The following is a 12,040-nucleotide window of genomic DNA, read 5'->3' as shown; positions in this document are numbered from 1 at the left end:
AAGGCCGACCTCTGGGCCAAAGTCAATCTGGGAAGCTCCAGATCCCGCAAGTATTCAGTGATCTCCTCCCTTGACACAGCCAGCCTGGACTCATATAGGTTCCTATAGAAGTCCAGAAACACCTTCAGGATGCCAGTGACGGAGGTGATTGATTCGCCACCGGAGTCTCTGATCTTAAGGACCGCAGGTGAGCTAGTGGATTGGCGCACCAGGAACGCTAGTAAACTACTAGATTGGTTCCCTTGCTCAAAATATCTCTGGTTCATGAAGAAGACATGCCTCTTAGCCTTATCCTGCAGGAACAAAAGATATTTCCTCCCAGCCTGTAGCCACTGGAATCTGTTTCCTTCAGAAGGGTCTGAGGTAAATCTATGTTCAAGCATTCTATTTTGAGTGGCCAATTCCTCCTCCTCTCTGGCCGCCTGTTTCTTGACATAAGAGATAGAAGAGTGACAGCATCCCCTCAAATACGCCTTAAGCGCGTCCCAGTAGGCCGAGTGATTCTCTTCCACGGAGTTCGTCTCGGTGTATGCCCTGAGCTGATCAGGAATCCTATCATTGGTACCAAAGAGTGACAGCCACCAAGGGTTAATCTTCCGTGACACTTTACGAGACTTACAACCCTCCCACGTAATGCTGACAAATACCGGAGAGTGGTCTGATACTGATCTGGGTAGATGACACACCGATTGTATATGGGCACAGACTCTTTCATTTCCACAGATGTAATCAATTCTAGACAATGAGTTTTTCCCTGGGGTATAACATGTGTATTCTCTCAGTACTGGGTTAAAAAACCGCCACATGTCACACCACCCCACCTCCTGTAGGAATGCACTCAGTCTAGTTTGCATCGTGGGGGAGATCGGGACCCGTCGGGTGTTGAATCTATCCAGCCCTGTGTTACTAATCAAATTGAAGTCCCCCATGCAGAGCACCAAGGCTTGTGGGAATTGTGAGGCAAACTTAGCCGCTTCATACAAAATTGAGATTCCCATCGCAGGGGGGATGTATATGGCCAAGATCACTATCATGATCCCATCGATGTGAGCCTGGATAAACACATACCTCCCATCATTATCCTTTATAATCTTACCCGGGTCCCACCGCAATGCTTTATGGACTAGTACCGATACTCCCCTCGAATATGAGGAATGAACAGAGTGAGCTGACCATTGAACCCAAGGCTTCTGGAGCACTCTCGTGGTATCCAACAACAAATGGGTCTCTTGTAAACATACAATCTGAGCTTTGGATTTTTTGATATGTGCAAATACTGCCGCCCGTTTCCTGGATGTGCCCAGCCCCCTAACATTCCATGTCATCAAGCTTAAAGCCATTGAAATGTATCTCGTACTGAATTAATAGGGAAATGTCAAAAACTTAACCCACAGTAGAACTTGGGCAAACGTACCCTTAAATACAAACTATCGGTTGCAAACACACAGCCAAAAGAACTGATCCAGTAGTGTGACCAGGAGAGGGTGTCCCTAGTAACGACCAGGGTGAACCAACGTGGCAAGATGGTGTACTTGGTACGGGGGTGTCCTCAAACAAGGACTTAAGCTTCTCCTGCAGTCCAACGTATTGAGTTATCCTGCAACATAACCTGTAATCGTACGTAGGTAAGAGAACCCAGAGTGAGTAGGCATAGAAATATGGGAAGAGAGGAAGAGAAGAGAGAAGAGAAAGGAGAGTAGTAAAGAGAGAGAAGAAAAAAAAAAAAAAAGGGGGGGGTAAGGAAGAGAGAAAGGGGTAAGGGAAGAGAAGAAAGAGGAAAGAAATTAAGATGGGCGGAAGAAGAGTGTGAGGAGGAGGGAATATAGAAATATAAGAAGAAGAGAGGTAACGGAGGGCATACTGGGTGGAAACTGAAGAAGAGAGAGGGAGGTTGAGGAGGGAAATTGGAGAAAATAGCAAAGAAGACTTAGAGGTAGATAGGAATAGAATAGCAGAGATGGGTATGAGGATGAGATAAAGGGGCTGAGGGATTAAACAAGTAATTGAGACTGAGAGGGGGGAAGAAGAGAGAGGAATGTAAAGGAAATGGAAGGAGAATTTGCAGGCAATCTCAAATTATAAGTGACTATCATGTATGGTGACCCCAAAAAAAAAACCTTAGTATAGCTCTAAAGACAGAATTCAGCATCCTGAACTGAAGTGCGTTGCTAAATACTGCAAACCCGGAGTAAAGTCCCCTTTTGGATCGCAAGATGCAGGATAATTCAAGATCGCATGACAGTGGTCACGGCGCCGCAGCAGCGTTCTGGCACATGTCCCGCCTGAAGACAGTTCAATCCGGTCCCACCAGCGACGAGTATTCCAGAACTCAAACAGGGCTTAGTAATAATCGCAGTGAGCTCAGGTCCCAACCCACTCAGAGGCACCACCTCCAGCTGCCCAGCCATGAGGGGGGGGCCAACCTGGAAACCGGCACAATGGAAGGCCAATAATAAACACATCCAGTAACTCACATGCTTCCGGGGGACGCAAGCGCACCAGCACATCCTGATGGAATCGTCAATTTCTCCACAAACTGGAACCAAAGGAGCAGGACGCAGACGCAACTGCGATCCCGAACATCGCTCCACTCGCATGGTAGGAGGGATGGAGGAACAAAAATATATCGCGCCTTCAATATCGAGGGACGCCGAATATCTGCATAGGATGATCCTAAAACTATCGCAACAGCGATTTCAGACGTCCCAGGAAAAGGAATCGTATCACCGACCTCAATCCAAAGGAGATGAAATAAACAATCAGAACCACGATGCCATCACAACAGCGATCCTCTCGGCGTCGCTCATGGCTGTAACGCATCAGCGCTTCCTCTTCAGTGTATTGATCCAGTCATCCGCCTCCACAGGAGATGTAAAGAACAAGGATCGATCTTGATGAACCACTCTGAGACGAGCCGGGAAGATCATGGAATAAGCAATATGGTAATCTCTAAGGCGTTTTTTCACCTGAATGAAGGAGGCTCTCGTTTTCTGGAGAGACGCAGAGAAGTCAGGAAAAATCAGTATGGGAGCATTATTATGTAGGATCGGGCCTTTGCGTCGCGCCGCACCAAGGATCGCATCTCTATCCCTGCTGCTCAACAGTCGGGCCAGGAGAGGTCTAGGCAGCGCTCCCGGGGGAGGAGGTCTGGCCGGTACCCGGTGGGCTCTTTCTATAGCGAATGCCGCTGACAGCGTCGCATCAGGGAAAGTTTCAGAGAGCCATGTTTCCATGAACTTACATGGGTCACTCCCTTCTGCCCTCTCCGGCATCCCCAGAATTCTTAAATTATTGCGACGCAGGCGGTTTTCCAGATCGTCAGCCCTTTGCGCCCAGTTATTTGCCGCGCTCTCCAAAGAGGAAAATCTGCCCGGCGTCGCTCTTGCGTCGTCTTCCAGCGTGGAGATCCGCTGCTCCGTCTCCTTTACCCGCTCTCTCAGATTTTGCAGGTCCAGCCGGAGGAGTCCCACATCAATCTTAACCTCCTCGATTTTGCCTGTCAGCGACACTTTTGAATCCTGGATCGCCGCAAGTAACTGCGAAGTAACTTGCTGCAAGGTTAGCTCCTGCGGTTCCTTGGATCCGTCCTCCATGCTCTCCTCCTCCTCCGCCTCACTGGTTTCCCGCTCTGCCTGTTTGCCGGCGCCATCTTGCTGGGAGTCCCGAGCAAACTTCCTCAGCTTTTCAGCCGCCGCTGCGCTGCGACCTCTGCTCATGGTACCGATCAGAATGCTCACCGCACCACAGGTAATCCGGAGGTGTATTTAGGCACCAATTTCGGCAGGATTAATAGTATTTATCAGCGTTGGACTGCGGAGCTGCTCTCAGATGCGACCGCTCATGCTGCCTGCTGGCCACGCCCCTGAAACCTAACCCTTTAAAAAGAAATATAAATAAACCTATTTGATGTTGCCGTGTCCATAAGGCCAATCTATCAAAATAATTACTTAACTCTTAAGTTAACCGCTGCATAAAAAAAAATTCCTTTAAACAGAATTGACATTAACTTAGTTGCTTTTCCTCTGCCAAAGAACTCAATGCAATAAAAAGATGAAAATATCCTGTGTACACATATCAAGCTCTTGCACAATTCTATTGATAGAAAAATAGTTACAGGTTTTGATAAATAACAAAAGAACTCCAATTTTTTTTTTATATTTTTTTTCACACATTTCTGGCAATACAAGTTTCAATCAAGTTGCTGGTTTTAGATCTATTATGCAATATTCTTTTCCCTAGCTTAGTTCAGAATTTTATTGCTAGATCTGCCTACCTCAATTGTTTGTTTTTTTTTTTGCTTTTTATTTTTTTTTTGTTTTTTTGCTCCCATTCTACCATGAGCCCTAACTTCTTCTTTTTTTTTTTTTGTCAATTTTGCCATATGAGGGCTTGTTTTTTTGCAGGACGAGTTGTACTTATGAAAGAAATCATTAGTTTTGCTACATAGTGTACTGTAAAACTGTAAAAAACTAAAAAAAAAAATCCATGTGCGGGGAAATTGCAAAAAAAAGTGCAATAGCGTGATTCTTTTTGCAATATTTTATTCAGTGTTCACTATATTGGAAAAATAACATGTCCGTATGATGCCTCACGTCGGTAGGAGTTCGTAGATTCTAAATATGTATACTTTTTACTTTCTAAGGGGGTAAAAAATAAAAAAAAAATTTGAAGTTTGTCCAAAAAAGTGCTGCTCTTGTCGCCATTTTCCAAGACCCATAGCGTTCTCATTTTTCGGTATTTGGGGCTCAGCGATAGCTCATTTTTTTTGCATCTTGAGCTGATATTAATTATACCATTTTTCTGTGGATGTTATGTTTTAATCACCCATTATTGCATTTTTAAAAATTTTTGTGGCAGACAAAAAAAAAGTAATTTTGGTGATTGGAATTTTTATTCTCCCCACGCCATGTACCCATCAGATTAATGTTATGTCGATAGAGCGGGCATTTCTGAACCTGGCGATACCAAATGTGTATTTTTTTACGGTTTTATTTTCAATGGGGCGAATGGGTATTGATTTAAACTATATATTTTTGTTTTTTAATTTCTTTGTCGCTCCATTGGGAGACCCAGACAATTGGGTGTATAGCTACTACCTCCGGAGGCCACACAAAGTATTACACTTTAAAAAGTGTAACCCCTCCCCTCTGCTTATACACCCTCCCGTGCATCACGGGCCCATCAGTTTTATGCTTTGTGTTGAAGGAGGCACACATGCACACAAGCTCCACATTTTAGTCAGCAGCAGCTGCTGATTGTATCGGATGGAAGAAAAGAGGGCCCCCCACAGGGCCCCCGGCATGCTCCCTTCTCACCCCACTGAGTCGGCGGTGCTGTTAAGGTTGAGGTACCCATTGCGGGTACAGAGGCTGGAGCCCACATGCCGTTTTCCTTCCCCATCCCTTAGGGGCTCTGGGAGAAGTGGGATCCTAACCGGTCACCATTCACTGGGACCGAGCTCCATCCGCAGCCCCTGGGGGAATCTGACGGACAGGAGACTGGATATCATCAGGGACAGGGCCCTGCATCCATAAGGTACTCTGTGTCCCCTTAGGGACGGTGCATGCAGCGCCTGTGTTACAGACGCCGCAGCGGCTCCTGTGTGGTTTGTGAGACCGGGACTACCGCGCCGACCGCGCCTGTTTGCCGGCCGCATTTTTAACTTTAGTCCCCGGCTTTTGCGGCCTAGTACCATATACTCCCGCCCCCGGGCCTGCCAGTCAGGGGTAAGGGCGGGACGGCCGACTGGACGTCGGCAGTGAGGGCTGGAGCATACGTTGGTATCCTCCTCCCCCCTCACTGAGCACTGTGGGGCACCAGTTTCCCGCACTTTATTAGGCACGCCCACGGCTCCATCCTCCCCTCAGAACGCTGGCAGCCATTGTTATAATCACTTCTGCCGGTGGGGGATTTCAGAACGAGCTCCGCAGTTCTGGGAGAAGTGGGATCCTAACCGGTCGCCGTTCACTGGGACCGGGCTCCCTCCGCAGCCCCTGGGGGAATCTGACGGACAGGAGGCTGGATATCATCAGGGACAGGGCCCTGCATCCATAAGGTACTCTGTGTCCCCTTAGGGACGGTGCATGCAGCGCCTGTGTTACAGACGCCGCAGCGGCTGCTATGTGGTTTGTGAGCCGGGACTACCGCGCCGACCGCGCCTGTTGGCCGGCCGCGCTTTTAACTTTAGTCCCCGGCTTTTGCGGCCTACTACCATGTACTCCCGGGCCTGCCAGTCAGGGGTAAGAGCGGGACGGCCGACTGGACGTCGGCAGTGAGGGCTGGAGCATGCTTTGGTATCCTCCTCCCCCCTCACTGAGCACTGTGTGGCACCAGATGCCCGCACTTTATTAGGCACTCCCACGGCTCCCTCCTCCCCTCAGAACGTTGGCAGCCATTGTTATAATCACTTCTGCCGGTGGAGGATTTCAGAATGAGCTCTGCAGCTCTGGGAGTCCCAGGCAGGGAATCTGGTGGACACACCACCGCTTGGGGCGGTTGGTAAGCCACACCAGTTGTCAGGTGCTGGCCCCCCTTGGGTGCCGAAGGATAGATATATATATATATATATATATATTAGTATACATTTTCTCTATTCAGCAGCATTATTTGCTTTTGGCTATATCTCTAAGAGGAGACAACAGCATGTCGTCCGCAGAAAGCAAGGGTGCCAAGGCACAGGCTTATTTTGCAACCTGTACCTCTTGTGCGGCTATGTTACCTGCAGGTTCCACCTACCCTCATTGTGACAATGCTCGGCCCCTGTGGCACTCACTCAGCCGGAGCCTCCGGCACTGGTGGGACCCTCGGCTCAGGTGGTACCGCCGGTTTCCACTGCACAGATGGAAGGGACAGAGTTTACAATTTTGACTGAGAAACTCTGAGTCGCTTCACATTCCATGGCTCTGTCTATGGACAGATGGTCTGCTAAGATACTAGAAGCTTGGCAGTCCAGACCGGTAACACAGGGCCAGGGCACGGTGAGTTCATCGCCCCCAGGCCCCTCTCGGTCGGTACAGCAAAGGGCTCCTGGGGTGGCACCCAGATCCCACGGTGAGAACTCCGACACGGACCGCAGCCTCAGACAGGCTAAGCGGGCTTGCTGGGAACCTTCCCCGACTTCATCACGCGGTTCGGGGTCTCAGCATGAGGACTGTCTGGAGGATGAAGCGGAGGTCGCAGCTCAGGGCTCTGATCCTGACGTTGCTCTCAATCTGGATACACCTGAAGGGGACGCCATAGTAAATGACCTTATAACGTCCATCAACCAGGTGCTAGTCCTTCTCCCCCAACTCCACCTATAGAGGAGTCGGCTTCACAGTAGGAGAAACACCAGTTTAGGTTTCCCAAACGTACCCGGAGTGCGTTTTTCGATCACTCTAACTTCAGAGATGCTGTCCAGAAGCACAGAGCATTTCCGGACAAGCGCTTTACTAAGTGCCTTAATGACACACGTTACCCTTTCCCCCCTGACGTAGTTAAGGGTTGGGCTCAGTGTCCCAAGGTGGATCCTCCAGTCTCCAGACTGGCGGCTAGATCCGTAGTATTAGTGGCAGATGGTTCATCGCTCAAAGATGCCACTGACAGGCAAATCGAGCTCATGATGAAATCCATCTATGAAGCCATAGGCGCGTCTTTTGCTCCGGCCTTCGCAGCCGTGTGGGCACTCCAAGCTATCTCAGCTTGTCTGTCTGAGACTAATGCGGTCGCACGTACCTCTACCCCGCAGGTTGTGTCTTTGACTTCTCAGGCGTCGGCTTTTTCGTCCTACGCCATGAACGCCGTCCTGGACTCTGCGAGCCGTACAGCGGTAGCATCCGCCAATTCGGTGGCAGTCCGCAGGGCCATGTGGCTACGCGAATGGAAGGCAGACTCTGCTTCCAAGAAGTTCTTAACCGGTTTGCCATTTTCTGGCGACCGTTTGGCGAGCAATTGGATGAAAAACCGATGGGTGAGAGACATTCCGTCTCACGGTTACAGGATAGAGCTCAGCTCTCGTCCTCCGACTCATTTCTGCAGATGGATTTGTGATCCCCGTTCCGCTTCAAGAACGTGGTCGCGGCCTTTACTCCAACTTGTTCGGGGTACCAAAAAAGGACGGATCATTCCGGTCCGTTCCGGGCCTCATTCTGCTCAACAGACACGTGAGAACCAGACGGTTTCGGATGGAATCTCTCCGCTCAGTCATCACTTCGATGTCCCAGGGAGTCTTCCTAGCATCAATCGACATCAGGGATGCTTATCTCCATGTGCCGATTACACCAGAGCATCAACGCTCCCTGTGTTTCGCCATCCGGGTCGAACACTTTCAGCTCGTGACTCTGCCTTTCGGCCTGGCAACAGTCCCACGGGTCTTCACCAAGGTCATGGCATCAGTGGCGATGGGCCTACACTCTCAGGGACACTCGGTGATCCCTTACTTAGACGATCTCCTAAGTCAAGGCACCCTCCCGGGTGGCATGTCAACACAGCCTGAACATTGCTCTGGAGACTCTCCAGAGGTTCGGGTGGATCATCAATTTCCCAAAGTAAAAATTGACACCGACCCAATCACTGACTTACCTCGGGTTGGAGTTTCATTCTCTCTCAGAGATAGTGAAGCTACCGCTGGACAAACAGCGTTCGCTGCAGACAGGGGTGCACTTTCTCCTTCGGGCCCAGTCTCACCCCTTGAGGCGCCTCACGCGCTTCCTAGGGAAGATGGTGGCAGCAATGGAGGCAGTTCCCTTTGCGCAGTTTCATCTGCGTCCACTCCAATGGCACATTCTCCGCAAATGGGACAGGAGGTCGACGTCCCTAGACAGGAACGTCTCTTTCACTGGCAGACAAAACCTCTCCTCAGTGGTGGCTTCTTCCCACTTATTGGTCGAAAGAAAAATCCTTCCTGCTCCCATCCTGGGCTATGGTCACGACGGACGAGAGTCTGTCAGGGTGGACAGCGGTCTTCCTCCACCACAGGGCTCAGGGAACCTGGACTCTGACAGAGTCCTCCCTTCAGATCAATGTTCTGGAGATAAGGGCAGTGTAGCTAGCCCTAAAGTCGTTCCAGTGGTGGCTGGACGGCAGGCAGATCCGGATACAGTCGGACGACGCCACGGCGGTCGCGTACATCAACCACTAGCACAGAGCGCTGGCGGCGGACGCATCAGTTCAGGACTGGTCGCAATTTCGACTGCCTTATGTATTTCCTCCTCTGGCGCTGCTGCCCAGAGGGTTACTCAAGATCGGGTCCGACTGCCGCCGCGCCATCCTCGTCGCTCCAGACTGGCCGAGGAGGTCGTGATACCTGGATCTGTGGCACCTCACGGTGAGTCGACCGTGGGCACTCCCGGACCGACCAGACTTGCTGTCTCAAGGGCCATTTTCCATCTGAATTCTGCGGTCTTCAACCTGACTGGGTGGCCATTGAGTCCTGGCTCTTAGCGTTCTCAGTTATCTCTATCACGCCTTTCGCAGAAGGTGGTCTTCCTAGTGGCAGGCACATCACTTCTGAGTGTGTCTGAGCTAGCAGCGCTGTCATGCAAAGCCCCCTTCCTGGTGTTTCGCCAGGATGAGGTGGTTCTGCGTCCGGTCCCGGAATTCCTACTTAAGGTGGTATCCCCCTTTTCTGCTCAATCAGGATATCTCCTTACCTTCTTTTGGCTCTCATCCAGTTCACAATTGTGAAAAGGATTGCACTTGTTAGATCTCGGGAGAGCACTCCGGCTCTTCTTTTCGCACACTGCGCCCCCGCGCCGTTCTGATGCACTCTTTGTCCTTGTCACTGGCCAGCGTAAGGGGTCGCAGGCTTCCAAGTCAACCTTGGCTCGGTGGATCAAGGAACTGATCCTTGAAGCCTACCGTTCTTCTGGGCTTCCGATTCCTTTAGAGCTGAAAGCCCATTCTACCAGAGCCGCAGGGGCATCCTGGGCATTGCGTCACCAGGCTACGGCTCAGCAGGTGTGCCAGGCAGCTACCTGGTCGAGTCTGCACACTTTCACGAAACACTATCAGGTTCATGCCTATGCTGTGGCAGATGCCAGCCTAGGTAGGCGAGTCCTTCAGGAGGCGGTTGCTCACCTGTAAGAGAGGGCCGTTTTTTCGGCTCTTTTTATCGAGGTATTCTTTTACCCACCCAGGGACTGCTTTTGGACATCCCAATTGTCTGGGTCTCCCAATGGAGCGACAAAGAAGGGAATTTTGTTTACTTACCGTAAATTCCTTTTCTTCTAGCTCCTATTGGGAGACCCAGCACCCGCCCCTGTTCCCTTCGGGCTGTTGTTCATGTTGAAGGGTTCTTTTGGTTCATGGTTTCAGTTCTCCGAACATCCTTCGGATTGAATTTACCTTGACCAATTTATATAGTTTTCCTCCTTCCTGCTTTGGCACCAAAACTGATGGGCCCGTGATGCACGGGAGGGTGTATAGGCAGAGGGGAGGGGTTACACTTTTAAAGTGTAATACTTTGTGTGGCCTCCGGAGGCAGAAGCTATACACCCAATTGTCTGGGTCTCCCAATAGGAGCTAGAAGAAAAGGAATTTACGGTAAGTAAACAAAATTCCCTTCTTTTTTCATAGCGCGATCTAAGGGATTAACAGCTGTGAGTGGATCGCGGATCTACCTGCGCCTGTAAGACACATGTCTGTTGTGCAAATCAGCATACATGTGCAGGAATCCCCACCAGCTTACCACAGCAGCCGTTGGTGATTACCCCAACATGACCAAGGACGTACCAGTATGTCCTTGCTCTTTCAAGGGTTTTAACACTAGAAGTCCCAGAGAGGGGTCATTTGACATTTTTACCATTGGAACCCTATGGAGCTCGAAATTCCTGGGACTTCTAGTGTTAAAGGAGTTGTTCACTACTCACACTACCCATTCTCAATCTTAGTTTCTTTCTTTTAAAATAGTATCCCTTGTACTCTTTGCTGGTGCCATTCCAACGGTGTCGACACTTACATGTTATGTTGTCACTCGATCCCTGCGGCCAATCAGCAGCCGCTTTACCCCTGCCTTCAGATGTATCAAATATCCAGAGGAAGCGAGTGCAGCCGCGCTTTCTTCTTTCAGATGTCAGTGATTTGTAGTGTCATCATTTTAAGAGGGAAATCTACAGATTGAGAAAGGGTTTTCTGAGGAGAGAACAGCCCCCTTAAAGCACAAAGGCTTCTTAGGGGATATTCTCTCTACTCATAACCTTGACAACCATTAAACTCATGGAATGGTTCATACTGTGGTTATATCACAAAGATTTGTAATTTTTGGACTCGAAGACACAGCAAATTATTCCTGCTAAAGAGTCTGAGTCTGGAGATTGGCTTCTCTCAAAGTAGAAAGGGAGCGAGTACAGTATGGCTGGAAGAAGCTCAACTGTTCCTCAAATTGTTAGCCGCCTGCTATCTTCCCTTCACATAACTGTGAATTTGTCTCCCCTCCTGCTAAGCCATGGAGTGGTGCTTTTTTTTTTTTTTTTTTTTTTTTTTTTTTTTATGTTGTATGGATATCTTGTGCGCTCTGCTTGCATGCAAACCTAAGCATGAAAGTTTGTGTCGAGTAAATAAGAAACATTGCCTCAATTCCCTGGTAACCTTTCTAAATTAAAAATTGATTTGTGATAGCATTACTTTTATCAAAGAGGCAGAGGAGGACACAGTCAGAAGCAGGCCTTAGTGCAAGAACTAATATATTGGCCCATTGCAGTCAAATAGCTCATCACGATGCATCCCGTTCTGGGTCTTTGACAGAAGCTGCTGGCAGCTTTGCATGGGGAAGTGGGCCCCTTACCGCTTTAGCTCCTGTGCTTAGGTGCACCCCCTTCTAGGTGCATTCCCACTAAATACATTTTTTGCCTATCCATAGACCTGCATCGATCACAAAAGCTTTGTGAACAGAACCTGTTTGACCACCACTCTATTCACACTCTTTATGACAAGAGGCATGGATGGCCGTTCAGTGGAGCAAGGTGTGATTCTTATATAGCAATATTAGTCTGCTATACAGTAGTTATAACATACCCTCCTTGTCAGAATTGGCGCTCTACCTGTTGTTCCCAGCTGCAAAATG

The 12,040-nt window shown here is 49.4% G+C and overlaps 1 protein-coding gene across 3 annotated transcripts in view; it reads left to right on the top strand.

Moving 5' to 3' along the window:
- Window positions 1-12,040, top strand: part of CHAF1A (chromatin assembly factor 1 subunit A) — a 221,829-nt gene that overhangs the window by 99,641 nt on the left and 110,148 nt on the right. The window lies entirely within an intron of this gene.

The sequence above is a fragment of the Anomaloglossus baeobatrachus genome, chromosome 1, assembly GCF_048569485.1.
Source record: "Anomaloglossus baeobatrachus isolate aAnoBae1 chromosome 1, aAnoBae1.hap1, whole genome shotgun sequence".
Lineage (NCBI taxonomy): Eukaryota > Metazoa > Chordata > Amphibia > Anura > Aromobatidae > Anomaloglossus > Anomaloglossus baeobatrachus.
This window is presented reverse-complemented; position numbering and strand designations above follow the sequence as displayed.